Source organism: Rattus rattus, chromosome 15 (assembly GCF_011064425.1).
Source record: "Rattus rattus isolate New Zealand chromosome 15, Rrattus_CSIRO_v1, whole genome shotgun sequence".
NCBI classification, from domain to species: Eukaryota; Metazoa; Chordata; class Mammalia; order Rodentia; family Muridae; genus Rattus; species Rattus rattus.
This window is the reverse complement of record NC_046168.1, coordinates 50,045,762-50,073,652: the sequence shown is the minus strand read 5'-3', so window position 1 is coordinate 50,073,652 and position 27,891 is coordinate 50,045,762.

Here is a 27,891-nt window from a genome sequence, read left to right as displayed (position 1 = left end):
CAAGATGTGGTATATAAAAGATATTCAAAGCATTTTTGTGTAGTTTTATTCTATTCCTAAAAAGAAATGCCATGCCTTCCTCTTGAGAAAGAAAAGTTCAAAGATAAGGCAGAAAGGATCTAAATTAATAAAAGTAGACACAGAAAAGAGGCCATCACAAAAGACACTAAGGAAATCCAGAGAAACACAAGAATATAATTTTAAAATATCTACTCACCAAACTGGAAAACCCCAAAGAAATGGATGAATCTTTAACATATACAACCTACCAAATTTAAATCAAGTTGAAATAAGCAATATAAGCAAATGCATAACTCCTACTGAAATAGAAGTAGTAATTAAAAGTCCCCCAGAAAAACCCAGGGCCAAATGGATTCAGCACATAATTCTGTTGCCAATACTTGTCAAATTATTCCATAAAACAGAAATCAATAAACATCTAATTTATTTTACAAGGCCACTATCATTCTGGTACCAACACTATACAAATACCTAACAACAACAAAGAAAATTATAGACCAATATCCCTTATAAATATAGATGCAAAAATTCTCAACAAAATGTTTGCAAACTAAATCTCAGAACACACCAAAATGATCATCCACCATGATCAAGTTGGCTTTATCCCATAGATTCAAGAATTTTTCAACATGTATAAATCAGCAAACATATTTTATCATGTAAACAAAATGAAAGACGTAAATCACATGATCATCTCATTAAATCTAGAAATGGGTTTTGACAAAACCCAGCATTCCTTCATGATAAAAGTCCTGGAGAGAGTAGGGATACAAGAGACATGTATCACCATAATAAAGGCAATTTAGAGCAAGTCCACAGTTACCAACATCAATCTAAACAGAGAGAAACTCAGAAAATTTCCACTAAAATCAGGAATGCAAGAATATCCATTTTCTCCATATCTATTCAATATAATAGTTGAGGTCTTAGCTAGAGCGATAAGATAGGAGATCAAGGTGTACAAATGAGGAAGAAAGAAGTCGAAGTATTTTTATTTGGAGATGATATGATTTTACACATAAAAGATCATAAAACCTCCACCAGGAAACTTCTACAGCTGATAAACACTTTGAGCAAAACAGCTGGATATGAGACTAACACACAAGCACAAAACAAGTGAAGGAGATCAAGAGGATACAAATTGGAAAGGAAGAAATCCAAGCATTTTTATCTGAAGATGATACTGTAGTATACGTAAGTGACCCTAAACATTCCACCAAGGGACTTCAACAGGTGATAGAACACTTCCAGCAATGTAGCTTAATGCAAATTAACTCACAAAAATCAGTAACCTTTCTCTAAACAAATGACAGACTGAGGAAGAAAACAGGGAAGCAATACCTTTTTCAATAGCCTCATTAATATAAAATATCTTGGAGTAACTCTAAGCAAGTCAAAGACTAGTATAATAATATCTTTAAGACATTGAAGAAAGAAATTGAAGAAGACACCAGAAGATGCTCATGGATCACTAGAATTAATATTTGAGAAATTGCCATGCTAACTAAAGCAATTGACATATTCAATGCAATTTCCATCAAAATTCAAACAGAAAATGAAAAATAATTTACATTTTTTAAAAATTCAGCTTCATATAGAATGTACACACACACACACACACACACACATGATAGTTAACACAATAAAAGAATCCTGAATAATAAAAGAACTTCTGAAGGTTGTAGTACACAGTTGTAATAATCAAAAACAACATAGTATTTGTATAACAACAGTCACATTTTCTTAATTAGGGTTTTATTGCTGTGAAGAGATACCATGACCAAGGCAACTCCTTTAAAAGAAAACATTTAGTTTGGGGCTGGCTTACAGTTTCAGGGGTTCAGTCCATTATTACCATCATGTTGGGAAGCATGGCAGCCTGAGAGCAGACATGGTGCTGGGAAAATTATTGAGAATTCAGCATCTTGATAGGTAGGCAGCCAGGAGACTCTGATTCCACACTGGGCAGAGCTTAAGCACTGGAGACCTTAAAGTCCACCCCTACAGTGCCACACCTACTTCAACAAGGCCACACCTACTCCAACAAGGCCATAATAGTGCCACTCCCTGTGGGCCAAGCATTCAAACCCAGAGTCTATGGGGGGCCAAGCCTATTCAAACCACCACACGCATTGATGAAGGAAATCAAATTGAAGATCCAGACATAAGTCCACACACCAATGGACTTCTGCTTTTTGACTAAGAATCCAAAAGTCCACACTAGAGAAGAGAACATCTCCAACAAATGGTTCTGGTCAAACTGAACAGTTATATATAAAAGAATGAAAATAGATCCATATTTATCACCCTACCCAAAACTCAACCCTAAGTGGACCAAGGACTTCAACGTAAGGCAAGATACTATACATGTGAGAGAAGAGTAATTAGGAAATAGACTTGAACTCTTTGGCATAGAAAGTATTTCTGAACAGGACACTGATAACAGAGGCACTAAGAGTATGTCATGAAGGTGAAAAGCTTCTATTAGTAGGGCAAAGTAGCAGCCTAGTGCATAGAAAAAGGCCTTTACCAATTATACAACAGATAGAGGGTATCTACCCTGAATGTCAAGAAAACAATCCAACTGAAACACAGGTACAGAACTAAACATGGTTCTCAAAAGAGGAGACTAAAATGGCCGAGAAACAAAGAAATCTCCAACATCTTTAGCCACCAGGATTTTTGCTGTTGGGAGTACAAACTTGAACAGCCACGATGGAAGTCATTGTTCTTGTAGGAAAGCTGGGACTAGAGCTATGTCAAGACTCCCCTCTTCCACACTTGGTCATATACCTAGAGGTCTCTACATCTTACTACAGAGACACTTGTTCATCCACACTCATTGTGTCTTTCTTCATAACAGCCAGTAATTAGAAATAGCCCAGATGACCATTAGCTGATGAACGGATGATGAAAATATGGTACATTTACACTGCAGAATATTATTGACATGCAAGAAAATGAAATCATAAAATTCACAGGGAAATGGGTGGAGCTAGGGAAAAACACAAAGTGGGGTAACCCAGTAACCCAGTAACCCATTAACACCAAAATATACCTAGCATGAGACTGGAGAGGGGAGGGAGCAAAGGATTTCCCAATAAAGGGAAAATAGTACTTACAGCATCTTAGAGAGACACAGAGGGGAAGTTAGAATAAGGTTGAATAGGGGAGGTTATAGGAGAGGAAAGTAAAGGAGGGAATATGGGGAGGAGGAACAAACACTAAAGGCCATTGTAAAAACCATAGGTAGAAGCATATACATACATACATACATACATACATACATACATACATACATACATATACATCATATACACATACACTTATACACCACACACACATACACATATACATACATATACATAATGAAAGTAATCTAAATAAAGTCACCAAATAATAGGGAAGACAATGTCCCAATGAGACATTCTTTGTCTCCAAGTGAAACAACCAGTGCCAGGAATGGGTTATATCTTATTAATTATTGGCTAAAGGAGCCCTTTGAAAGCCCCCACCCCCAATATCACAGCCTATTGTTATGGCTACTGGTTACTCTCTACAGCTAGTGGTAAACACAATATTTAGACATCTCACTGAACACAGAGGAATGCGACAAGAAGAGAAAGGAAGGTCATCGTCAACCCAGTTTCAAATCCTTTAACCTACAACAGGGGCCAGACTTCACGATGTACTGGTGGTGTAATAGAGGCATAGATTGTTAGCATTCTGTCTAAGCCCCACCCCCACAGTTACCTGGCAACAACCAGGTATGCCCTGCCCCACAGTTACTTGGCAACAGTCAGGTATGTCTGACACTGTAAAAGGGGCTGCTGGCCCCCTCCTCGCTCTCTTACTCTTGCTCCTGCTCTTGCTCTCTCTTGCTCTTCCCCTATTCCCCCTTTGTCCCTCTCTCTCCCCATTCCCCTTCCCCCTTCCCTCCATGTGCTCATGGCTGGCTTCACTCCTCTCCTCTTCTACTCCTCTTTTCTCTCTCGTCCCTCTCCCTTGTCTTCTCCTCTCATTAAACCTTTCTGTGTGGAGCCGTGTTGGCCTGGTGTGGTTTGTCTGGATGCAAGCTGAGATTTCTACCCCAACATAAATGATATAAAAACATCCAATCACCTTGTGATTGGTTTTAAGACCTACAGCAAGAGATGTAGCCTATATCTGATACTCCTAAAATGACCAAGAACTGGAGACTAGATAGACCATGGGACTAGGAAAACCCCGCCAAAGGAGCAAGCAACACAATGACTTCTCATGATATTCTGCTATATCCATAGGACAGTACCTCGCTCAACCATCGCCAGAGAAGCTTTCTGCAGTAGATGGGGACCCAGACCCACAACCAGACAGCATTCAGAGGGTGAGAGACTTTGGAGGTCTCAGTCCTAAATAGGATGTCTTCATCAAACCGCTCCCTTCAGTGCTTAGGGAATCCATGCAGAAGAGGAGACAGAAAGAGCGTAAAAGCCAGATGCCTCCAAGGAAAGTGTCTTCCAAACACAAGACTGGGATAAGAACTCACAGAGACGGTGGCAGCTTTCTCAAGGCTTGCACAGGTTCAAGCCAGAGTCAGAGAAAGCCAAGTGAACACAGGCTCCCACCTCTAACCACGAAGCTATTTGCAACTGATACCTGCTAGCAGAGAAAAAACTTAGTTTTCTCCAATGGGGTGTCAGCAGGAGTATTAATTACACTTCAGGTAGGCCCAGTGCCTGGAAATAGATGGCCAACACAAAACCAACTCAGAAGTAATTTTGTAGACTTTTTAATCTCACTTTTGCTTTGTTTGGGCAACTTTTATACTTGTATTTTTGATTTTGTGTCTGTCTGTCTGTCTTTCTCTCTCTCTCTGTGTGTGTGTGTGTGTGTGTGTGTGTGTGTGTGTCTCCATTTTTGTTTTGTTTTGTTTTTTAAGAGGGAGAGATTAAATCCTAACGTCAAGTAGGTAGGGGGTTGGGGAGGATCTGGGAGGAGTTAGGGAGAGGAAAATATATTGAACACATTTTTTTCCAGAAAGATATAAAAGACATTTGAAGCGTTTTGTGTGTGTCTTATTCTGTCCCTAAGAAAAAATTTATTCTTCCTGTTTATAAAGTTTTTTTAAAAAAAAATGGTGGCAAGAGATGCCTTGCCAATGACTATTTAAAGAGTTTGAGTGAAGTAACAGCCCCACATTTGCCCACACAGGCTTCCGAAGGAGGATAAATAAGTTCAAAGGGCCATCTGCCCCTGACCAGACCCCAGAGAATCCCAAGTTTCAGCCTGCAGAGTGGGTGGACAGGGGAGCGAACTCAAGCCCGATTCATTTCCACTGAAGAGAAGCACCACTTGCTCCTTGGAGATCTTCCTTACTGCAAGTCTCTGAGGTTGGTTTTCCCAGTTTGACTGGCCTTGAGCCTCAGAGCAAGATCCCAGCCCCACTTTTTGCTCTTCATGGAAGCCCAGTCCAGAAGGCTCAGCTCTCGAGGGTAGTCACGTCTTGATCCTTCCATAGGCCTGGACCTTCCTCCTTATTCAGAACTCGAGTTCAACCTTCCAAAATCAGCCCTGCTTCCTTGAAATCCTTGCAATAGACAGCCAAGTTCTGCTAACCATGGCAACCTCTCATCACCAGCCACAGCACCAGGGCATCCCCTCTGTCCCCTCATCTCCAGGTCACAGCGCCAGGGCAACCCCTCTGTGCTCTCATCACAGCTCCCTCCCTCCCTTGCACACTTATGACACCTGCTTTCCCCTGAGCATCGTGAGTTAGGGCTTCTGAGTTCTAGTGCAGCCCCCGGCCCCCTCTCACCTGAAAGTTGTTAGGCAAATCAGGCACTCACTAATAATAAATTATAAAGAAACGTTTTAAGACCACTCTAAAAGGTAATTTTATCATTTTTTTTAAAAGAAAAACATAGAGAATCCTCATGTTAATAAGGAGGGTTTGTGTAACTTTACATGAAGAATTAAGTCTTGGAACAGTAAAATGGCTCAGAGGGTAAAGGAGCTGGAGGCCCAGCCTGACAACCCAAGTTCAGTCCCCGGAAACTCATAGCAGACAAAGAGAACTGAATCCCAAAAGTCATCCGTTGGCCTGCAGCTTTATGCATGTGGACACACACACACACACCCCACGCACAAATTCACAAAATAATAAATGGATTCATGCATTAAGTCTTGGATGAGTGTTTGGTTCTGTACAAAGCCAGGCATCTTCGGCATCCTTCAGAGCGAACCACTAATTCAGGCTCACGGGCAGCAATGCTCAGAAGGTTGCCTTGCACAGGCGTCTAGTACAGAACGGCAGAGGCGTGCTTACAACCATTTCCGCAATCGCTGAAAACGCTGATTCAGCTACTGTGCGTCTTATTTCCTCCGCCCTCCAGCAAATGACTAGTCTGTCAGGAACTGTGAGGGCGCAGAAAAGTTGAAAATGACCAAGTGTCATCTCCTCACTGCTCTGAGCTTTCCACTAGCAACCCTTGGCTTGCTTGCTGACTGTCCTCCGCTATTAATAGAAACCACCTGCACTATGTCTGTCTGTCTGTGTTTCTCCCTCCCTCCCTCCCTTTTCTTTCTTTCTTTCCTTTCACTTGCAGTGAACTGCCTTCCACGTAGAGGAACACAGGAGTGAAGAGGTAGCCAATCCAGTTGGAAAGCAGAAAGCAGCGCCACCCGGGTGGCTTTTGGGTTGAACCGGAATTTCAGGAAGCTTAGCCCTTTGCCCATTCTGCTTGCTCTGTGCGCATGCGTCCCACGGACAGCTCTCCTCTGATCATTCTCTTTACAGACAGGAATCCAGCCGTGCTTTTGTGCCATGATCTGACACCTAGCTGCATATTCCTTGTGTGGTTTACCCTCCCGTGATGTCTAGTACTGACTTCCAGCTTGACAAGATCTAGAATCATTATGAAGACAAACCTCTGGTCGTACCAGTGAGGAGCTGCCTAGATTTGGAAGCGGGAAGACCCATTCTAAACCAGTGACGCCATTCCATGGGGTGGCGGACTGGGTTGCATTAGCAAGAGCAAGCGATCCAAGCATTAGCATTCAAGGCTCTCTGCTTCTTGACTATGGGTGCGATGTGGCCAGTGCCCACACGCTCCTGCCGCTACAGTGTCCTCTCCATGCTGGCTTGGACTCTCTGTGTGAGCCAAAGTAAACCATCCTCTTTAAGCTGTTTTCTGTTTTGTTTTCTTTTCTTTTGTTTTTTTTTTGGGGGGGGGATTGGTTACAGAGACAAGGAAAGACAATAATATCGGTTCTTCCTCCTCCTCCTCCTCCTCCTCCTCCTCCTCCTCCTCCTCCTCCTCCTCCTCCTCTTCTTCTTCTTCTTCTTCTTCTTCTTCTTCATTGATATTTTTAATTTACATTTCAAATGCTACTCCCTTTCCCTGTTTCCCGTCCATAAGCCCCTATTCCAACCCCCCCTTCTTTTTTTAAGGTGTTCCCCTCCTCCTCAACCACCCCTCCTTCCCACCTCCCCACCCTGATATTCCCCTACATTTTGGGGTCCAAGGGCTTCTCCTCCCATTGGTGCCCAACAAGGCCATCTTCTGCTACATATGCAGCTGGAGCCATGGGTCAGTCCATGTGTACTCTTTGGGTAGTGGTTTAGTCCCTGGGAGCTCTGGTTGGTTGGTATTGTTTTTCTTATATGGTTGCAAACCCCTTCAGCTCCTTCAATCCTTTCTCTAACTCCTGCAATGGGGACCCGGTTCTCAGCTCAATGGTTTGCTGCTAGCATTCGCCTCTGTATGTCAGGCTCTGGCTGAACTTCTCAGGAGACAGCTATATCAGGCTCCTGTCAGCATGCACTTCTTGGCTTCATCAATATTGTCTAATTTTGGTGGCTGTATATATGAGCTGGATCCCCGGGTGGTGCAGGCTCTGAATGGCCACTCCTTCAGCCTCTGTTCCAAATTGGTTCTTATGTGGAAAGAGGCTGCTCACTTTCCTCCAGAGATTGCTCCACCGTACAAGAGAACACATCACGGTCCATGAGATCAGAGAATTAACTGTACGACTCACAAAATCCCAGGCTTAAGTCAGATTTCTTTGTCTACATCTTCAGCAATTTTAATTAAAAAGATATCAGAACCCACTTTTCTCAAAATAGTGTTAACTCCACATTATTGGGGAAATTACACAATTTTGTCGCAATTTCTCAGCGTTTTGTAAATCACTAATGTCCAGTTCTTTCTTTTCCATTTGAGAGATTATTGAAAGCCTTGGAGAGATTATGACTTATAAAGTAAACCATTATTCTTCCACGAAGAACTATTGTAAAAGTAAGCCTCGAATTAGAGCCCACTGTGAAGTCTGTAATGTATTCTGCTGTGAAGCCGCCCTTGACAAAGCACATTAGCAGGAACCAGACGAGCTCGGCTGCATTCAGCCTCTCCAGCGACGCATTGGCGCTAATAAGATCTGGGGCTACCGAACGCCAGGCAGCAGCGAGGATAACTTTAATGCTCCTGGATTCGGCATTATGCCTCATTTGTAACCGTGCTTTGTATGTTTTTCGGGCATATAATTGCATACACTCATAAAATTTAATGTTAAGTGGATGTGTCCTGAGCAGAAATCACAGCTCCTGATAAAGTCATCGCACATAGCGATTTTTTAAATGTCCCACTAGCAGCCCCTGACGGTGATTACTAGCTTGGTTCATGCAGGTAAGGGGAACAAGAATGAAGTGTTTCTAGGAGCCTGGTACGAATGATTAATTTATTTTAACACGGAGTGGTCATAATCTGAAACTCAAGCATGTCCAAAGATCACCGTCCTCTGAGGATCGTTGGCTGAGCACACTCATATCCGACAACTGCTACAACTGAGCTGCAGCAAGGAATCGATGGCTCAGGCGCGTGCCTGTGGAACTCGGACCAGGTTAACGCTAGCGCACAGCTCGCAGGGAGGCCCAAGCATGGGCGCGATCTAAAGAGGCATCTGCTAGTTTTCTTAGGACAGGTATTTCTAAACCCCTACCGTCCCGCCTGCCACACAGCCATATCTTGGCTTGTCACTGGGCTGCTGACATCATGGGTAAACGAACACATGCCACAGTTCCTGACCCTCTCACCACCTTGCTCATCCACCAGGACCACTGGAAACAAGAAATGCATCCAATCATCTCCTCTACAGTTGCAACATGGGCCACTCACTGGTAGCATAGGGCTGGGACCACAGACTCAAGGTGAAGGTGACCTCCAGCCTTATCCAGGAAGTCAAGGAGCTGCGGCTCAGAACCGGAAGTCCAGTAGCTGTGGCTCAGAACCGGAAGTCCAGGACCTGCGGCTCAGAACCAGCGTCCATCTTTGGAGCAGTTTCCTAAGGAATGGGAAGCATTTCTGTCAGTGAGGACACTGAAAGCATTTACTCATCTGGGGGTTGGCTTTTCTTCTTAGAGAAAATTCCTTGGCAGCACAGAGAAGGGCAGGAAGTCCTGGATTCTGGCTCTGGATCATCAGGACCCTTTCTGGAAAACGGAAGCAAGGGAGAGACAAAACCAAGGCAGGGTGCTGTTACCAGGGTCGTCACTACAGGGCGACTCCATTCCCTACTACGGGAACACAGAAGTGTCAGTTTGTGCACCCAGTTAGGACATCACACCTACCACACAGTGAAGAAAGAGGTGCTGAACCAACTGTTTTCTTAACAGACTTGCTGCAGGGTAGAGTAAAATGCAAAAGTAAGGACTTTCTGCACCATGGTTAATTTCAGTTGTCAACCTAACACCCGCCCCTGGGAAGAGGGATTTTTGGTTTAAGAATTTCCTCCACCAGATTGGCCTGTGAGCGAGTCTGTGGGTCATTTCCTCGATTGTTTACAGTGTTCAAGGAGCAGCCCACTGTGAGTGGTACCATGCCTAGGCAGGTGGGCCTGGGCTAGATAACTAGTAGAGCAAGCCGGTGAGCAATATTCCTCTATGGTTTCTCTTTCAACCTCCTGCCTTGAGCCCCTGGCCTTGCTTTGCTGGAGGATGGACAGTAACTGACAGGATGAAATAAAGCCTTTCTTCTCCAAGTTGTCTTTGGCCACTAGTTTATCAGAGTATCAGAGAAGCAAGTCAGGACACCTTCCAACCGTTTGCAGTGAAGTAAGATGTGCGGGATGGTTGTATGAACAAGGTGATTGTGTGTATGCCCAGTGCTCATGGCCACAGGAAACCTTCCGTCAGAGAGCCCTGCCTGATCCACAGGGAGCAGCTCTGGCTCAAGCTTGCCCAGCCCGTCTCAGCTAACGTGATGTTGCCAATCGATGGGCCTCCACCCCCTTATCACAGTGTGCCCAACCCCAGTGCAGGAGACGGCCATGACCTGTTTCAGAGGCCACAGAGAGCAGCAGCCCTCCCTACCTCCCTACCTCCCTGTGTCAGGAGAGGGATGGAACATGGTGCAAACACATGGAGAGAGTTGTGGGCTGTCTTAATTCTACTCTCCCTGCTAACCTTCACCGTGTCTTGAGGAGATTCTGTAGTGATGGGGGCACCAGGAGCAATCAGAGTTATTGATCTTAACACCCTCCTAAGGCCTCAGAGTGTACACACAAAGTCCACCATGGAAAAGCTGCTGAGAGGCATTGAGGGAACAAGAGATGGGTGTGGGAGAGTAGGCTTCTGTCCCATGGGGCTGTAAAGGAGCAGAGTCATTGCAGGATGAGGGCATTTGCTCTGAGGATCTTTGGTGGGACTGTATGAATGATCCGCATGGTCCATTTTCCAGTAAGGTAACCATAAAATTGTAAGACTGAGCGTGAAGGTGCTGTGAATAGACGCTGCTATTTAGTCCAGACCTGTACTGGGTGGTCTGAAGGAAGCCAGTTGGGTTTCTCTGCTAGTGACTAAAACTGTCCTGTCCCCTGAAGACTCACTCTTAGCCATCATGAACCACCTCGCTCTAGATGCCTAGGGTGGCTTCCCTCCTCCAAGCTGGAGGTCCTCAGCCAAGCATAACTATCTTAGGGAAGCAGAGCAGAGCCCTGATGCCCTACCCCCGCAGCAACATTGCTGTCAATCATGCTCCAGAACTCACAAGCTGGGCTCAGGAGAGACAGCAGCTACAGCCGGGCTAGGCTTCGCTCACCCTCCTGGTTTAGCCTGGCTCACTCACCTTTAGTATCGACCACCCACAAATGCCCAAGCCACAGACCAAGTCACTCCCAAATAGAGGCAGGGAAGTTGCTCCATGAAAGTTTAGCTGTTCCCAGAGACTCCAACAGTGTAGAATGAGAGACCTACACACTGATGCTGTTGTCAACAGATTCTGGGGCAAAGGCTTAGTCCTAGTGTAAGATTGTGGATCCGCGGTGTCTAAGTCTAGTAGAGGTCTACAGCAGCCCTGGTTTGAGTGAGTTGCTGTGATAAAACACTCTGACCAAAAGCAACTTAGGGGAGGAGAGGGTTTATTTCATCCAACACTTCCAGGACACAGCCCATCATTAAGGGAAATCGAGGCACAAACTCAAGTAAGAACTTGGTCACAGAAACCATGGAGGATGGCTGTCCGCTGGCTCACTCACTGGCTCGTGATTAACTAGCTTTCTGAAACAGCCCAGGGCCACCCACCCAGGAAATGGTTTGGGTAGCATGGTATGAGCATCCTCTATCCATTAACAATCAAGACAATCCCCCACAGAGATGCCCACAGGCCAGTCTGATCTTGGTAATTCCTCAATGGAGACTTCCTTCTCAGTTGTGCCAAGCTGACAGAGCTAACCAGAGCAGTAGGTTATAGAGTCTTGCCAATCTCTTTGATAACGTGGAGCAAAGAAAGTAGAAAGGAAAGTGGAAAATCAGCTTCAATAAAAGGTTGTACATACCTAGTTCCTCTCTCTCTCTCTCTCTCTCTCTCTCTCTCTCTCTCTCTCTCTGTGTGTGTGTGTGTGTGTGTGTGTGTGTGTGGTGTATGCCTTATGTGTATGTGGGTACATGATGCACACATGTAAGGAGGTCAGAGGTTGATATCAGGTATCTTCCTAAATCACTTGTCTGAATTTTTTGAGTCAGGGTCTCCCTCTCCCCTCCCCCTCCCCCTCCCTCTTATCTCCCCCCCCCTCCCCCTCCCTCTTATCTCCCCCTCCCCCTCCCTCCCCCCCTCCTCTCTCTCTCTCTCTCTCTCTCTCTCTCTCTCTTACATTTAACACCCATTCTTTGTTACTATAGCCACTGTCCTGTTCCAGAAATACTATTTGGCTAAATAAATGTGTTTGCATTTTTACTTACCATTGAACCTTAAGTCCATTGTGAAATCTCTGCAGGAAAGGTCTTTATCTCTCTGGAATTTCAGGTCCCCTCTGTAACTACGTCTCAGGAAGACTGCTCAGACTCTCATGAACAGTACCAATTTCCTGTTATCTGAGTCAAGAGCAACGCTGAGGTCTGCTGTCTAAAGACAGATTAAAACAGCATCCCAGTCAAAGAGCGGCAGATCCAAGGACTGGGGCTCTGGTTGGCAGCCAAAAGCCCTGGGGAATAAACAGGCCAAGGCACTTTCGGACCGAACAAAGAGTAAACACTTTGCAAACTCAAAACCTATTCATTGGACAACCTCTCTTCCCCATGAGCCTTTTCAAATATCTTCAATGCTATACGTTGAAAGCAAATTAAACGTGAAGACAAACAAACCCATCCTTGGGTCTTTTCTTCTTCTGCGTCAAGTACGTTATTTTGTCCTATGTTTTGTTTACAAGCTATACGTCTATAGCCACTGCCACATCCCCCATGTTCTGTTCACTAACTCCAGAAGACATAACCACCACTGTGCAGCTGAATGAGCCTTTAGTACTTGTTTTCCCTGGATCTCCCTCCTGCTTCTATGCCCCCCCTCTGCTGAGCTGTTGAAACCACCTGCACCTGGAAAGACTGATCTATTCTGCACTGTTTCTCACACACACTCACGTGCTTTTCTTCCTAGTGACCCTAGGTACCGTGTGTATTTGGAAAGATGCACACAGTGAAGCCAGTGTGATAATGAGGACATCTAATAAGGGCTGGAGTCTTGGTTTAAAGGAGAATAGCTCTAATTTGAATACTTGCTCTCCCATTGGTGGAACCGTTTGGGAGGAGCCCAAGGAGCGTGGCCTTGCTGGAGAGGGGCTGGAGAGGTCACTTAGGTTTCAAAATATTCATGCCATTCCCAGTGTTCTCTCCCTGCCTCCCACTTATGCAACAAGATGTGAGCTCCTAGCTGCTCTTCTGTCCACCATTTTGGACCCTAACCTCTGAAACTACGAGCCAAGGTAAATGCTTTCTTTTGTAAGTTGCCTTGCACATGGGGTTTCCCCACAGCGATAGAGAAGAAACTAAGATGGCTGTCAGATAAAGGCGGATTCTGTAGGCCTGTTCTCCCTCCGCTGCCCGTCTGGGTCTCTGCACCTTTCCTCTGCAGCACAGTCTTTTCGGGTGACCCAGGTCATGTTCACGCCAGAAGCTCTGTGTTTGAGTTCGCCCTCCGTCTAGGAGCCCAGCTGTTCTCGCAGCAACTCCTTCTTATCTTTGACACTCCGGTCTCCTTATTCTTGAGGAGTCTGTCTGTCCTTCACTGGTAGGAATGGTCTCACAGCTTCTGGTTTAGTCCCAGTGAGGACTTGGGCCATTTCCTATTGGTGTGTTGCTTTGTTTCTTTTGACTATAGATCTAAAATCGGAAATCCCTAACGTGAGGGCAGAATTCAGCCAGCTATTTGATTTTACAAATTTGGAGAACCAATAAAGAGATTTTTATATTGTACTAATGAATGAGAAAATAATCAAACTGTATTTTGACATAGATTAAAAAAAAGTCACAGGAAGCTCCAAGTCTAGTATCTTTGAATTGATTCTTGACCACACAACCACAAATTGGCGTTCCGAATAGCTGTCCGTGTGCTGGCAAGGCAGAATAGAGCAACAGCCTACAACACCCAAAGCTTAGAGCATCATCATCTGTCTGTCCCTGGTCAGGAAAAGCTCGTGACCTCAGCTGTGAAGGACAGGTCCACCCAGGAGATTCACTTCTGCCCCAAGCTGTGTGTGAGTTTTTGAACAAGGTGCCTCTCATAGAGCAGCACTAGATACACCAAACAGAAAGGAGATATGGTCCCTTGCACAGTGTTATCGTCTTTCTGCTCATTAAATGAGAGCAGGAGACTAGAAATAAACAGTGCCTTGTCAGAAGGTTCTACACTGTCACTTTTCCAAGTCACACAAAATCCTACCCCTCTCTAATACCAATGCTGCCTGCCGATGGAACTGACAATGATTTTGTGCCCCTTTGATGTGTTAAGCTGTTTGCAGTTATAAATCCCTTTCTACTTACCTAGGGAGGCATCATTGTCATGAATACACTGTATCCGTATAAAGTACGTGAGCAAAATTAATAGACTAAGGCCTCCCTAAAACATCTTCCTATTGGAAACTGGCATTTTCTGAACCAAAGCCATTCATTTCCCTGCTCGTATGTCTGTGGTTTCTGGCTTCTACCTCATGCAAGAGGCTGGGAACAGGGAGATGCTGAAGACAGAAACCAGCACAAAACATCTAGATTAACCAGGGAGCTGATCTGCCCTGGTGGTGCTGATCTGGCCTGGTGGTGCTGATCTGCCCTGGTGGTGCTAATCTGGCCTGGTGGTGCTGAGATGTGCATACTCTCGATATTTTTAGTAGCAATTAGATGAGAGGTCTTTGGGCTGGAGAGATGGCTCAGTGGGTAAGAGCAGTTGCTGCATAACCATTAAGACAAGACTTGAGTACAGGTTCTAGCACCCATGAAAAAGCTACTTACTACTGTGGAGGGTGGAGATGGGATTGCTAGGACTTGTTGGCCAAGAGCCTGTCATAGGAAACCTATGTCAAAGAAAAGAGTTATGGAGCAGGATACCCCACATCGTCTAGTCTCCAATCATATGCACACCTGTACACACACACACACACACACACACACACACACACACACACACACACACACCTCAGGCATGCAGCACTGTCACACACTCACACAGACACACACACAAAGGGAGTTTTCAATATCAGTAATGTAGTCAACATTTTTTAAAAGCTAAGAGGACTGTGGATGCTTTCTCCACAGACAGTAAATACCGCAGACATGCATCCATTCAACCTGATTTAGAGACTAGCAGTTACAAACATCGAAGCATCACATACTATCGTGAAAGCAAAGGTGAAAAACTCATCAGACAATCTAATTTCATTTTGCACAGGGCTCTTGACCTGAATCCAGCTGGTGGTTTCTAAGAGGTTTGTTGACTGAGGAATCAGGAGTTGTAGGACGTCTCAGGATGCCACCAGGACTAACCAACAAACAACTCCAGTTTTAATTAAAATGTCTCTTTACCATCTCTGGTGCATGGTAGTGTGAACATGCCGGGAACTGACACAGGGTTTTACCCTTCTGTAAACCTGCTCTTTCCCATCTGCTTCCTTGCTCCTAGCATTTCCTTCCCAGGGAAAGGCTATCCTATTCTCTGAGATTCCCTGCTATGCTTGTGAATTCTCTTGTCCCATGAAGGGGTAGCTCCTCACGTAGTGCCAGTAACACAATTGACACTCCCACAATATGCACAGCTACAATCAAGCTTGGGCACGCACCCCCATTACAGCTACCGCCGGGCCAACCACGTCTGTAAATCGACACCCACTGACAAGATACTCTCAAATGACGGTATCCTCAGAAGTGAACAGCATGCACATGATAAAAGAAAGGCAGGATGATAGCTGACATGTGAGCCCATGTGATGTGCCGGGCACTTGTCCCATTCCCTTCCCCTTTAGCCAAAAGAATGTGCAAGGCAAGGCTGGTGCCTCAGAAGTGCCACTGTCCCCACTCTGAAACCAGGGCCAAGAAATGTCAGATAATGAGGGGCATTTTACACCCAGGATACCAATCTAAATAGCTGTTGCTACAAGATAACCTCTTGGGAAACAGCGTGATACACTTGAGGAGAACAAGAGACCTTAGAATAGTCCACGAGAAGGAAAGAGACCATTTGTTAAATACAACGTAATACTACTGGGGAGCCCACAGAAGGCACAGAACGCACCGTGAAGTTCCAATTTTAGCCAAGCAACTAATAATCTTTTAGTATTAAAACCGTGTGTGTGTGTGCGTGTGTATGTGTGTGTGTGTGCATGCGCGTGCGCGTGCAAATACAGCAGGAAATACTGAAACATGCATTGCTGCTGTTCATAAATTCAAATACAAGTAAGAATCTTCCTTTATTTATTGGACAATCTTTGGACAAAGGCTTCTTTATACCCTCCCCTTGAGGGATACAGGGAGAAACCTTCATGCTTTGACTGGAATATCAGACTGCATTATAAGAAGAAAGCACTCTGCATGGCCAGTGACTCATGCACACTCTTAGTGGCCCTAAGACTGGCCTGACACACACAGTGTCACAAGTCTCACTGTATGGAGAAGCACTGTGAAAACCACAACATGTTAAACATTTGCAAACCATACAGAAAGGAAGTGGCCAAGTGAATACTCAAACCAATTTCTGTCCGACTGTAGAAGCCGTGGGTATAGAAATGAGGCCCTTTGCAATCAACCAGCCCTTTACGACTCACATCTCACATTGGGGGGCTTTCTTTCCAAGCGGGAGTGGCAGCTTCTGTCCTTATTATTAAGAATCCAGAGTTCTCACAGCCAAAACAAAGAGGTGATGGGTAGCGTGTCCTCCTCTTACCTGCTGCATGTGGAAGTAAGACCCATCCACTTGGTGTTCTAGGGGAAAGAGAACAGGGCGTTCTTACTGAGCCCTGTGCTGATGGGAGGCCCACCCACCAATGTATCAAAAGGGAGTGAACTGGAAATGTTCTATGTACCTGAGCTCACGAGAGGGCCAAGCACTGCATGTACAGGGCATGAACAGGAAGCTGAGTTAACTGATTGGAGATCCAGCCACTGATGGGCCAAGAAGGAGTAGACAGAAAATTCATGCTGAGTCCCTCACTGATGAGAGAGGTCCCCTCACAGGATGTACCAAGAAAGCGTGAACAGGAAATCCATGCTACATCTTGTGCTGATGGGAGACTGGAACAGAAATCAATACGGTGTTCTTTCCACGTCAGATGGTGATAAATACACTAAGCCCGCAAGCCAGTTTCCGATGACAGAAAGTGAAAAGGAAGATAGTGCTCCCCCAAACTTGTTTACTGAGAGCGAAACTAAAAGCCGAGGAAACCCCAAGTTCAGTCCAGGTATATTATATTGGTTTCAAGACACTCTGGTCACTTCAGAATTGTTTATTGTTCGTCCAGATGTTTATTGATCCTAGCTTTATACCAAAACCAAACAAAAGCTCTCTTATACTTCAACCCCAGAGTTCACATGACGCACTCTCGACCATGCTGCTCTAATGAAAGATTTTAAAATTACCTTTACAGGCAGGAAGCAAGTGTTGACGCAGGTCTCGCCTCTAATTCACAGATGTGCCTTGAATTTCGTTACTGTTAAAAGGTTCATAGCTGGAAGGTGGCGTGGGCATTTACATGTTTACAAGAGATACCCGCTTCTGCCCTTGGCGACTTCAGCTCTTAATGCAAATGCTTATGCTCCTGGTGGACTGGGGCCGGAGTAGGAGAGGAGACCAGAGCACCGTGGTTGAAAGTCAAGGACCCAGGTCAGACTGAAGAAGCAAACAAAAGGAAGGGGATGCTTCAGAGGGTGTCCAGGCTACAGCATTCGGGTCACTATAAGCAGCTTTCTCTATTGTGGTCCAGCAACCTTCATCATCTTCCCACAACACAGCCCACGTCAAGTCACCACATGTTCATAATTTCTTCTTGCCTGAGTTTTAAAGATCATGGTCCTTAGAATGGGATGTTGGATGGTCCAGCACCATATCCAGATGCTCACCCTAGTCCCTCTGTGCTCATTCACCTCTGTGCTCCACCTAAAATGAAGTAGCCCAGGGGAAAGAGTGTAGCATGCTCTCTGGGTGCAAGGTAGGAGGCTATTTGAAACTACCCTATGAAATCCAGCGATTTGGGAGAGAGGAGAGCCATCTCTCCAAGCAACAAGAAGCCATCAGAGATGAACTGAGCCGTTGTTCTCAATGAAGTGACTGCATCAGAGACACATGTCCAGTTCGTGTGTTGGGAGATGTGCAATTTTATTTTCAATCAACGAAGGTCACATGAGAATGTTTCATTTGAATGAAACCCTGTAGATATAAGAGAGGAAAAAGCTAGCTGACTTATAAGGAATGATACCAATTCTAGAAGGGGGAAGTCATCTAGGCTGTTCCCTGCATGAAGACTAAAACGCCAGTATATGGAACTATCACATGGCATCCACAATTACAAGTGAAATGCAAATGAGTGAAAATGATTACCTGGTAATGAGAAACATTAACAAAGTAAAGAAAGAGGAAAGGCCACACAGTCATCTTCGCTGGTCCAGCAGAAGCATCTCGACATTGGTGATAAAACCCTTATATGGGGAATAAAAGAAAGCAACATTGCTGTAATTACACAGTCATAGGGAACAGCCAGGCTCCACAGTAAATGGCTTCCATATTACAAATGAAGCAAGAGTATTCATTCATGCCATTTATATTAACATAGAACTAGAAGTTCTACCCAGAGTAACTAAGCAAGGAAATAAAAGCACACAAATTGGGCAGGGAAAAGTAATATTATTACACATGCTCTCAGATTACACAATGTTATATGTATCACACACGAGCATGTGTGCATGCATGCATACATACACACACTCATGTAGTTGCTTAAGTAGACACACATCTTCACACATGCACACACCACACACACACACACACACACACACACACACACACACACAGATTATATGGATTGATGAATAACTTCAGCAGACAGGATGTAAAACCAACACACAAAACTTAGTAGCGTTTTGTGCAACAACAGCGGGTAACTCAGATAGAAACTAAGAAAATGGGGCTGGAGAGATGGCTCAGAGGGTAAGAGCACTGACTGCTCTTCCAGAGATCCTGAGTTCAGTTCCCAGCAACCACATGGTGACTCACATCCATCTGTAATGGGATCTTCTGGTCAGTCTGAAGACAGCTACAATGTACTCACATACATGAGATAAATAAATAATTTTCTTTAAAAAAAAGAAATTAAGAAAATACTTCCACTTGCCATAGAATAGAATAATTTGAATAAATTTGCCCCAGAAAATGATAGATTTATAGACGTCCTAAACATGGCTGAAATAACCAAAGAAGATATCAATGGTATGCTGGCTAGTGCTTTGGCTTTTTGTTCATTCTTTTGTTTTTATTGTTGTTGTTTTTCCATCTCGGCACCAACTACAGCATTTGAAAGGACAGAACTTTAACCAAGACAGTGTCCCCATCAGACTGGCCTATAGCTACTTCTGGGGGTCATTTTCTTGATGAATGATTGATGTTGGAGAGCCCAGTCCACTATGGGTGGTACCACTCCTAGGCAAGTGGGCTTGGGGTATATAAGAAAGCAAGTTGAGCAATTCATGAGAATCAAGTCAGTAATACAGCACCCCTCCATGGTTGCTACTTCAGTTCCTACCTCCTGGTCCCCGCTCTGCTTGAGTTCCTGCCCTGGCTTCCCTCCATGAACACTGCAATTAGTGATACAAAGTCCAATTAAAGGAATCCCTTTGCTCCTGAAGTTGACTTTGGCCATGCTGTTTTATCGCAGTAATAGAAAGCAAACTGGTACAGAGAGGAAGCCATGCTGTGCTCCAAAATGGAATAAGCCCAGAAATAAGCCATGGTGCATATGGCCAAAAGACTTCTGATAAGAACACTAAGGGTACACAGTAGAAAAATAATCACCTTTCCTCAAAAAGAGTGACTGGGAAAACTGTATAATTAAATTGGTGGAGTAAAATTAGACTTTTAACTTACACCAGATATAAAAGTAAAATATATAATAAAATGTAAGACCCAAGACTGTAAAACTCTTACAGGAACCCTCAAGACTTGGATTTGACATTTGTGTGTTTGTTTGTTTGTTGTTTCTCTGTTTATTATGTGACACCAAAGGCATAGGTTAAAAAAAAAGCCACCTTAACAACCTGATGACATCCAACCTGAAAAGTCTTGCAGGTCTACGGAAGCCATCAAAACAGAGTGAAGCATTTGCAAAGTTAGACTCAGGAGAGTCCACATCTGGAATACATGAAAAGCTCTGTAACTCAGTGATCACGGCTGAACTCAAGATTTCAAACTGAGCAAAAACTCCAGTGCATTCCCACAGAGTACAAGGTGGCCTTTCTGTTTCTGTGGAGAGCACCACCGGAATGTTGATGGCAGTTGCACTGAGTCTGAAGATTGTGTTTGGGGTCCTTTTCACAGTATTGATTCCTGTGATCAATTAGCATGGATTGGGTGGGATCATTCCATCTTCCGGTTTTCCTTGATTTCTTTCTTTAGTGTTTTAAATTCTTCATTGTAGAGTTCTTTAACATTCATAGTTAAGTTTGCATATTATTACTATTATTATTGTTTTATTTTTATTACTATTACTGCTACTACTATTGGTGTTGTAAATGGGATTCCTTGCCTGGTGTCCTTTTCATCATGACTGTTATGAACAGACAGGAAGGCTATTGACTTTTGTGCATTAGTTTTGCAACATGCCACTTTGATGAGGGTATCAAGAGTTTTCCAATAAGGTCCTCAGGGTCTCCTATGGATTCCTGTCATGTACAAATAGAGAAATGTAGACTTATTCCTTTCCAGGTTGTAGTCTCTTGTTTGCTTTTCTTGTGTTATTGTAACTAAGACTTCAAGAGCTAAAGAAGTGTGTAGAACATGGACTCCGTTCTTGTCCCTGTCTTTAGTGGAAATACTTTGAGTCCCTCCACCCCCACCCCAGTAGAATGAGCAAAGGACTTGAATAAATGGCTCTACAGGAAGAAGTACACATTGGTAAACATTGCTCAATATCTTGTACTATAGTAGAAACACAATCCAAATCACAGGCATTCTCTTATAGCTATTAGGATGGCTTTGGCAGAGAGGCACACAATAGCAAGCTCCCAGAGGATGCAGAGAGCTTGGACCTCTGTGTCTTGTTAGGGAGTGTACGGTGCAAATGCTGACATTTTAAATGATAGGATGAATTTTCCCAAAGTGTCAAAAATAGTATTTATAACTTCCATTGGAGACATGCACAACAGAATTGAAGGATCTCAAAGAAATATTAACATATTCATACTCTTTGCAAAAGAGCTTACAGTAGCCAAGAGGTCAAAGCAGCTCTAACAGCCTTTAACAAGTGAAGGGATAAGATGAAGTTGTCCACCACAGCAATGCACACCACTCAGAACAAAGACAAAGGAACTTTTCTTGGGAAGCAAGGAAGATGAGGCCAGGGTGCTGGGGACAGAGACAGAAATCACGCAGTTCCCATTCAGCAAGATGAGCTGTGACGAATGTTGGGTGGCTTTTCCCCTCAGTTAGAAAAGAAAGAGAGCAGTTTTCTGTCCATTTCCCTTTTCCTGAGGATGAAGTGGAGATTCTGATTCCACCCACCTGTTGCTCCACCTTGCCATCCTTAGGAATTCTCGCAGTCATAGGCAGGGTCTGTGAGGAAGTCAGGAACAGGAAGCCCCAGAGCCTGGGCTAGCAGGATGGGTTGGTGGGTAAGGAGATTTGCTGTGAGCCTGATAACCTGAGTTTGATCCCTGGGACCTACATGATAGAGGGAGAGAACCAACTTCTACAGGTTGTCCTTTGACTATCACACACACACACACACACACACACACACACACACACACACACACACTCACATGTGTATGCCCCTGCACACTATTAATTAATTAATTTATTATTAAACTTAATTATTTAAAAAAAAGCCCAGGGTGTGGACAAGGCTTAGCCAGTGCAACTGGCTCTTTGTGCTGGCAGAGTGGGGTGGGGGAGGTGCTGGAAGACCATGGAGATGATGGGGCAGGAATCGTAGAGATGACCTACAGTCATGTGACCACAGGCACCCGCTTGGCAGTGTCCAGGAAACTCCTGTCTGTAAACTTTCTATGGGTACTGCTCACAGAGAAGACAGCACAGACCCCAGTGGGACAGGCTGGGGTACTGTCATCTTGGTGCCATCTGACCTTAGTTAGGGGCCATATTTTTGGAAACTCAAAAGTTGGTGGGTTAGAAGCAAACCCATGCCTTATGTACCTGCTACGCATCTGACAATGCCAGGACAAATCAAACACTGACGATTCAAGGGTTTCCTCAGCCAAGAGTAACGGACAAATTTAAGCACACACTGTGAGTAAATTACCTGTATTGATGTGGAGCGGGCAGCTCACAGTCTGAGAAGGGCACAGCAGGAGTCAGTAAGCCGAAGAGAAGACGGAGTCTGGGAAGTTCTACACAGCAGGTGCTGCCCGCCATCCACACTTTCCTACCACCAGACTGCCTGGCAAAGAGAACCCCAGTCCCATGTGAGCATCAGCGTTGCCCTTTAGGAGAGACAGCCCTCCCCAATCCCTCACAGACAGCCTAGGTAGTCCAGAACAGTTATTCTCCTGTTCTTCCGTGAGAAGCCGATGTAGGAATAACATATGTAGGCTTCTTTCCGAGTATCAGCTGACGCTGGTTGGATGCCATCTGGAAACATCTGCTTCCCAAAGAGACAACATGCAGTGGTGCTGAGGAGCTGTGTGAAATGGGATTTAGAGCAGGTGGAGTCTGGAGCCAGTTCTAGGGAAGGATCTGGATCAAGGGAGATCTGAGGTAGGGTCTGACAGAAGCTTATCACAGAACGCTCAGCCACTTGAAGCTGCTGCAGCTCAGACCTCAGCAGGCACTTGTGCAATTACTGTAACATTGGCAATAAAAGAGGCCTTTCCACTGTGAGATATTACTACACTGATGAATAGCTCTTCAGCTGTCCTACTGAGGGAATGAATGAGCTGGGAAGATAGATGGCCCAGTTAAGTGCTGGCCTTGAATGCTTAAGGACCTGAGTTCAATGCTCACTACCTATGTAAAACAAGCTGGGCATGGTATCTTGTGCTTATAATCTCAAGGTTGGCAAGTTCCAACCCACTGAGAAAATTTGTCTCAAAAGCAAGTAGACGGCACCTGGAGAATGACACCAGAGGTTGACTTCTGACCACACACACACACACACACACACACACACACACACACACACACAATCATTTCATTTGAATGCACAAATACTAATACCATTTGATGAACACATACATACAGGAAAGAGAGAGGAAGAAGAGGAGAAGAAGCATGCATGAGTCAATACAATGTCAATAATGTAATGTCTCTCCAATGAACTTGGCCCAAATGAACTACACCCATGTGTACCCCAAGGCAGGAAGCTGGGCTCTAGCACAAGAACCTGGATGGGAATCCTTGGTGATTTAATCTATGACCATGGTCTGCTGCAGCCCACAGACATGGATCAAATGGACTTGGGGCTATAAATTCTGCAGTGATTTTTGTCTCCCCTGATCTCCTTCCCATGTGGTTTTCCTGGAACCCCAATTCCAGCCCCACTGCTAAAACTTCTCCCTGGAACTCTCAGGGTACTGTATGCCTTGCCTGGACCCATAGAAGGTGCCCACCTCATTGTGCTAGTTACTTTTTTTTTTTTTTTTTTTTGCCAACTTAACATTAAGACACCTGGAAAGAGGAAAGGCTCTGTGGATGTGTCAGTGGAACATTTTATTGGTTGATGATGATTTAAAAGTGTCCAGCTGACAGATGGTGGGGCCATCTCTGGGCAAATGGCCCCAAGAAGTGTAAGAAAAGGCACCAGAAGTGAGACCGAGAGAAAGCCAGTCAGCAGTGTTCTCAGTGGTCTCTGCTTCACTGCCTGTTCTACAGTCCCCTCAATAACAGACTGTGGTACAGACGTTCAGTTCATAAGAACCTCCTCAGCTTGTTTTTGGTCAGTGTTTTGTCACAGTGACGGAGAAACCAACTGGGTCACTAATATTTCCTCTAAGGTATTTAAAAGCTGTCTTGATTTGTGACTTTCTCTGTTCTGCCGCTACAGAAACTTTGGAGAACTACTTCCCCACTGGAATGAGAAATTTAGAATAACCTAAATCTATGTCCCCAGATTGTGGTCACTCTTGTATGGCTCCAGAATAAACCATCAAACTACCTCTTGTGTTGGCGTTGACACGCCCTGCCCCACAAGGGGCACGGAAGCTACCACTGTCAGCTTGATAAGGAAATTACAAACGGAAAAGCAACACGAGGTCTGAGACCAAACAGAAAGCCGGTCATGAATGTGTCAGACTACTTCTGTGGTCTACAGACACATTCAAGAAGCCCCACCAAGCTCTAAGTAGAAACTGAACAATGACCTCTTAATGGCATTGGAAAAGTGGGCTTTGGGAGAGAATGCTCCTAATCCTCTACCATGACAAATGCCCTCTCCACAGGAGAAAGCTCTGACAGAGCCATATGCAGGAGAGACAGATAGTCCCTGCTCCAGAGCCAGACAGCTTCCTCTCTCACCCACCAGGACCCTGGAGCCAAACTGTGGCGATCTAAGCTCCAGGTACAAGCCTTGATGTGCTGAGATCTTATTGAAAGACGGTTGGACACTCTATTCACCTTCTCACAGCAAACTCCCTGAAAACAATGAGTCCTACCCAAGAATCCCTCAGAGGAGAAAAACCAGAGAATCACAAAACAAGGAAGGAGCCAACTACAGAAATACTAGATGGTTCTGACAGCTCTGGGCAGATGGACCAAGTCCTCACCTGAGACCCTCTCTGCATCCTCATCCTGCTGTTTTCTAACACAAAAGCCTGGAGAGGAGCCATTGTTAGAACCAGATGTGGGGAAAGACAGATGCTGGAGTTACCCAATAGAAATTTTAATGTGCGATTAGTTCATTACAAGCTCTAATGGACTGAGCCCTTAAAGTACAAGTCAGAACAGACTGCTGTTGTCAACAGAGACACTAAGAGTCTAAAAAAATCAAAAGAAACTAAAAACATTAGGCAAGAGCTTTTGAAAGGTTCCTGACTACATCAGGAGATTGAAAACCAGTGGGCAGTGGAAAGTCAACAGTGGAAGCTATCCACGCCGAGACATGCAGCTAAGATAAAGAAAAGCACGGAACAGAATATCAGATCTAAGTGATTCACCACACAAGTCTGAGAAAGGCCTGAATGTTAAAATGACCAGTCTTCCCAAAATCAGTACAGGACACGAAGCACTGGCCGATGGTGTTCAGAGAACCCCAAGTGAATAAACGTATCAAAGCCACAGGCTGAACCTTGCCCACTTCCAACTCCCAACACACTACAGTAAACCCAAGAGATACCAAAGACAAAGAAGAGATTCTGTTGAACATAGAAGCAAGAATCCTAACCATGGATGGCAATAGAAGAGACAGCTCATGAGAGATGATTTTATAGAGAAGAAAAGAAAGGGAGGTTTGTGATGGTTGTATGGAGGGTTGTATGGTTTGTATATGCTTGGCCCGGGAAGCAGCACTATTAGGATGTGTGGCCTTGTTGGAGGAAGTGTGTCACTGTGGGCATGGGCTTTAAGCCCCTCATCCTAGCTGCCTGAGAGCCAGCATTTTGCTAGCAGCCTTCAGATGAAGATGTAGAACTCTCAGTTCCTTCTGTACCATGCCTGCCTGGATGCTGCCATGCTCCTGCCTTGATGATAATGAACTATAAACCTCTGAACCTGCAAGCCAGCCCCAATCGGATGTTGTCCTTTATAAGACTTGCCTTGGTTGCGGTGTCTGCTCACAGCAGTAAATCCCTAACTAAGACAGAGGTATTTGAAAGGAAAATAGTATTTCTCGGCAGTTGCCACAATGTCTTACAGCCTGAGCTGATCCTAAAACCTACACGGTAGAAGAAGAGAGCCAACTCCCTCAGGCGCTCTGACCTCCAGAAGCTTCAGAGTGCATGCCTCATAGAGAAAATGATGAGTGCATGTAAAATTAAGAAAAAGAAAGGCATTATCTAAATTCACTGAAGGGTACCTATTTTGAATTTCATATGAAATAAATTACCCTTCAAAATTAAGATGCAGATGCTTTCTCTCAATCCAAGTGAATCGTAGAACAAAACGGATAGCTATGGATGTGAAGGAAGGCTCCTGGGGAAAAGCAGGGTTGGCAGGGATGGTAGGCAAGTGAGGGTGAGAGCGGTCAGTGTGCATTGAGGATGCATGCCAGATTGTCTAAGAATAAATTTAATTAATGACGAAGCAACAAATAAAATTCTAAAATCAGAGCAATATTACCAGTAGCCCTGGATTCTCTGGAAGACATTAAGTTCTTCACTCAGAAGGGCACCAGAGAAGAAATAAAATAAGAAAGCCAAGACAACTGAAATTACATTCATGAGCACATTTTAGAATCAAGAGTCCGACAGATGTTAAACCAAGATCCCTGTGGCAGAGTCTAGAAAATGGATGTAACTCTGGTACAGCTGTGTGGCCTCATCCCAGGAAAAGGCAGGAGGGGCTGACCTGGGACCTGTGGAAGGGCCACACTCTGCAACACCAAAGAGAACCAGCACTGTGGAAAAATCACGCACTGAGGGTGCATGGTGAAGTTAGGGGAAGTGAATGGTGGGGATCAGGCTTCCTGTTCTTGTAGCAGTTCATTCATAAAGAAAGATATCGGTCAATTCATTCAGATAGTAATGAGTTGTAGCTAGAGACGTGGGTATAAAAATCATCAGGGTCTCCAACACTCTGGGATGCCCGGATTCTGACATCCTGCAAGACCTAGGGCTCCACACCAGGAAGAGCAAGCCCTTGGGTTTAACCCGAGATGATTTCTGCATGACAGATTTGTGACTGTCGCCCGTAGTCTTTGGATTCCATGTTTCAATGTTCAGTGAGTCCCTCAGCTGCAGACAAACTACACAGAAAATGTGCCCCTCCTGTCCACTGCATTTGCAGCTGGGCCCAATGCACAAGGCCACATGAGAACAACTGTATAAACATTCAAGAATCGAACTCCATCTTCTTCAGTCTCAGGGCAGCCAGCTGAGAAATTGAGAACTGATAGGATTGGGAAACACAAGCAAAGGCCATCTGAACCTCACTGTAGAAAGGATTCACAATCGGGGGTGTTGGAACTTCTGCCAACCTTAAGATTGTCTCCGGCAGTCCTGGACAGAAAAATGTAGCTCCGTGCTTTAAACAAAACCCTCCTTTTCTACTCCTTATCCTACTATTAGAGATACTGCAGACTTGCAGGGTATAGATTTGCTAAGTGGCTCGAGAGAAGCCAGAGATGGAGAAAGACTTTTATTTTTCAGGAAGGAGAGCGACGACTTTTCAGGGGTTTGCCTCTATGTGCTGTGTGGTTTGAAATATTCAGTATACAACATCTGTAGGACACACCCGGATCACGTTCCTAGAAATGGGCCAGCCATGATGGCTTCTGCTTGTAATTACAGGAGGCTGATGCCAGAGTATTCCTGCTGATGAAAGCCTAGGTGGTCTGCAGGATGTGTTCGATTCAGCCTGAATAACCATATGATACTCTGTGTGCGTGTGACACGCGATGACATAGGAAGCAGACACCAGTTTCTGTTGTTACCATAGCTTCAGTAACAGTCACGATGTTTTCATAATCCCGTCACACATGCACTCCCATATGCAGTCCTAATGACAAGTAGTCAGATTACAGCAAAATGGCACCACTGTTCCTCTTTGATTCTTTACAGCAGTTATTTATTTCATTCAGGGGAACGGTACATGCATGAGGGTGGAAGCCAAGGGGCAACTGAAAAGACTTGGTTCTCTCCTTTCACCGTGTGGGTCTTGAAGATTACACTCAGGGGGTCTTCAAGCCTCCCCCCAACGCCACCCCTCACCCCACAACAGTTGTCTTTACTTACGGAGCCATTGCATTTGGCCAACATGTTGTTAA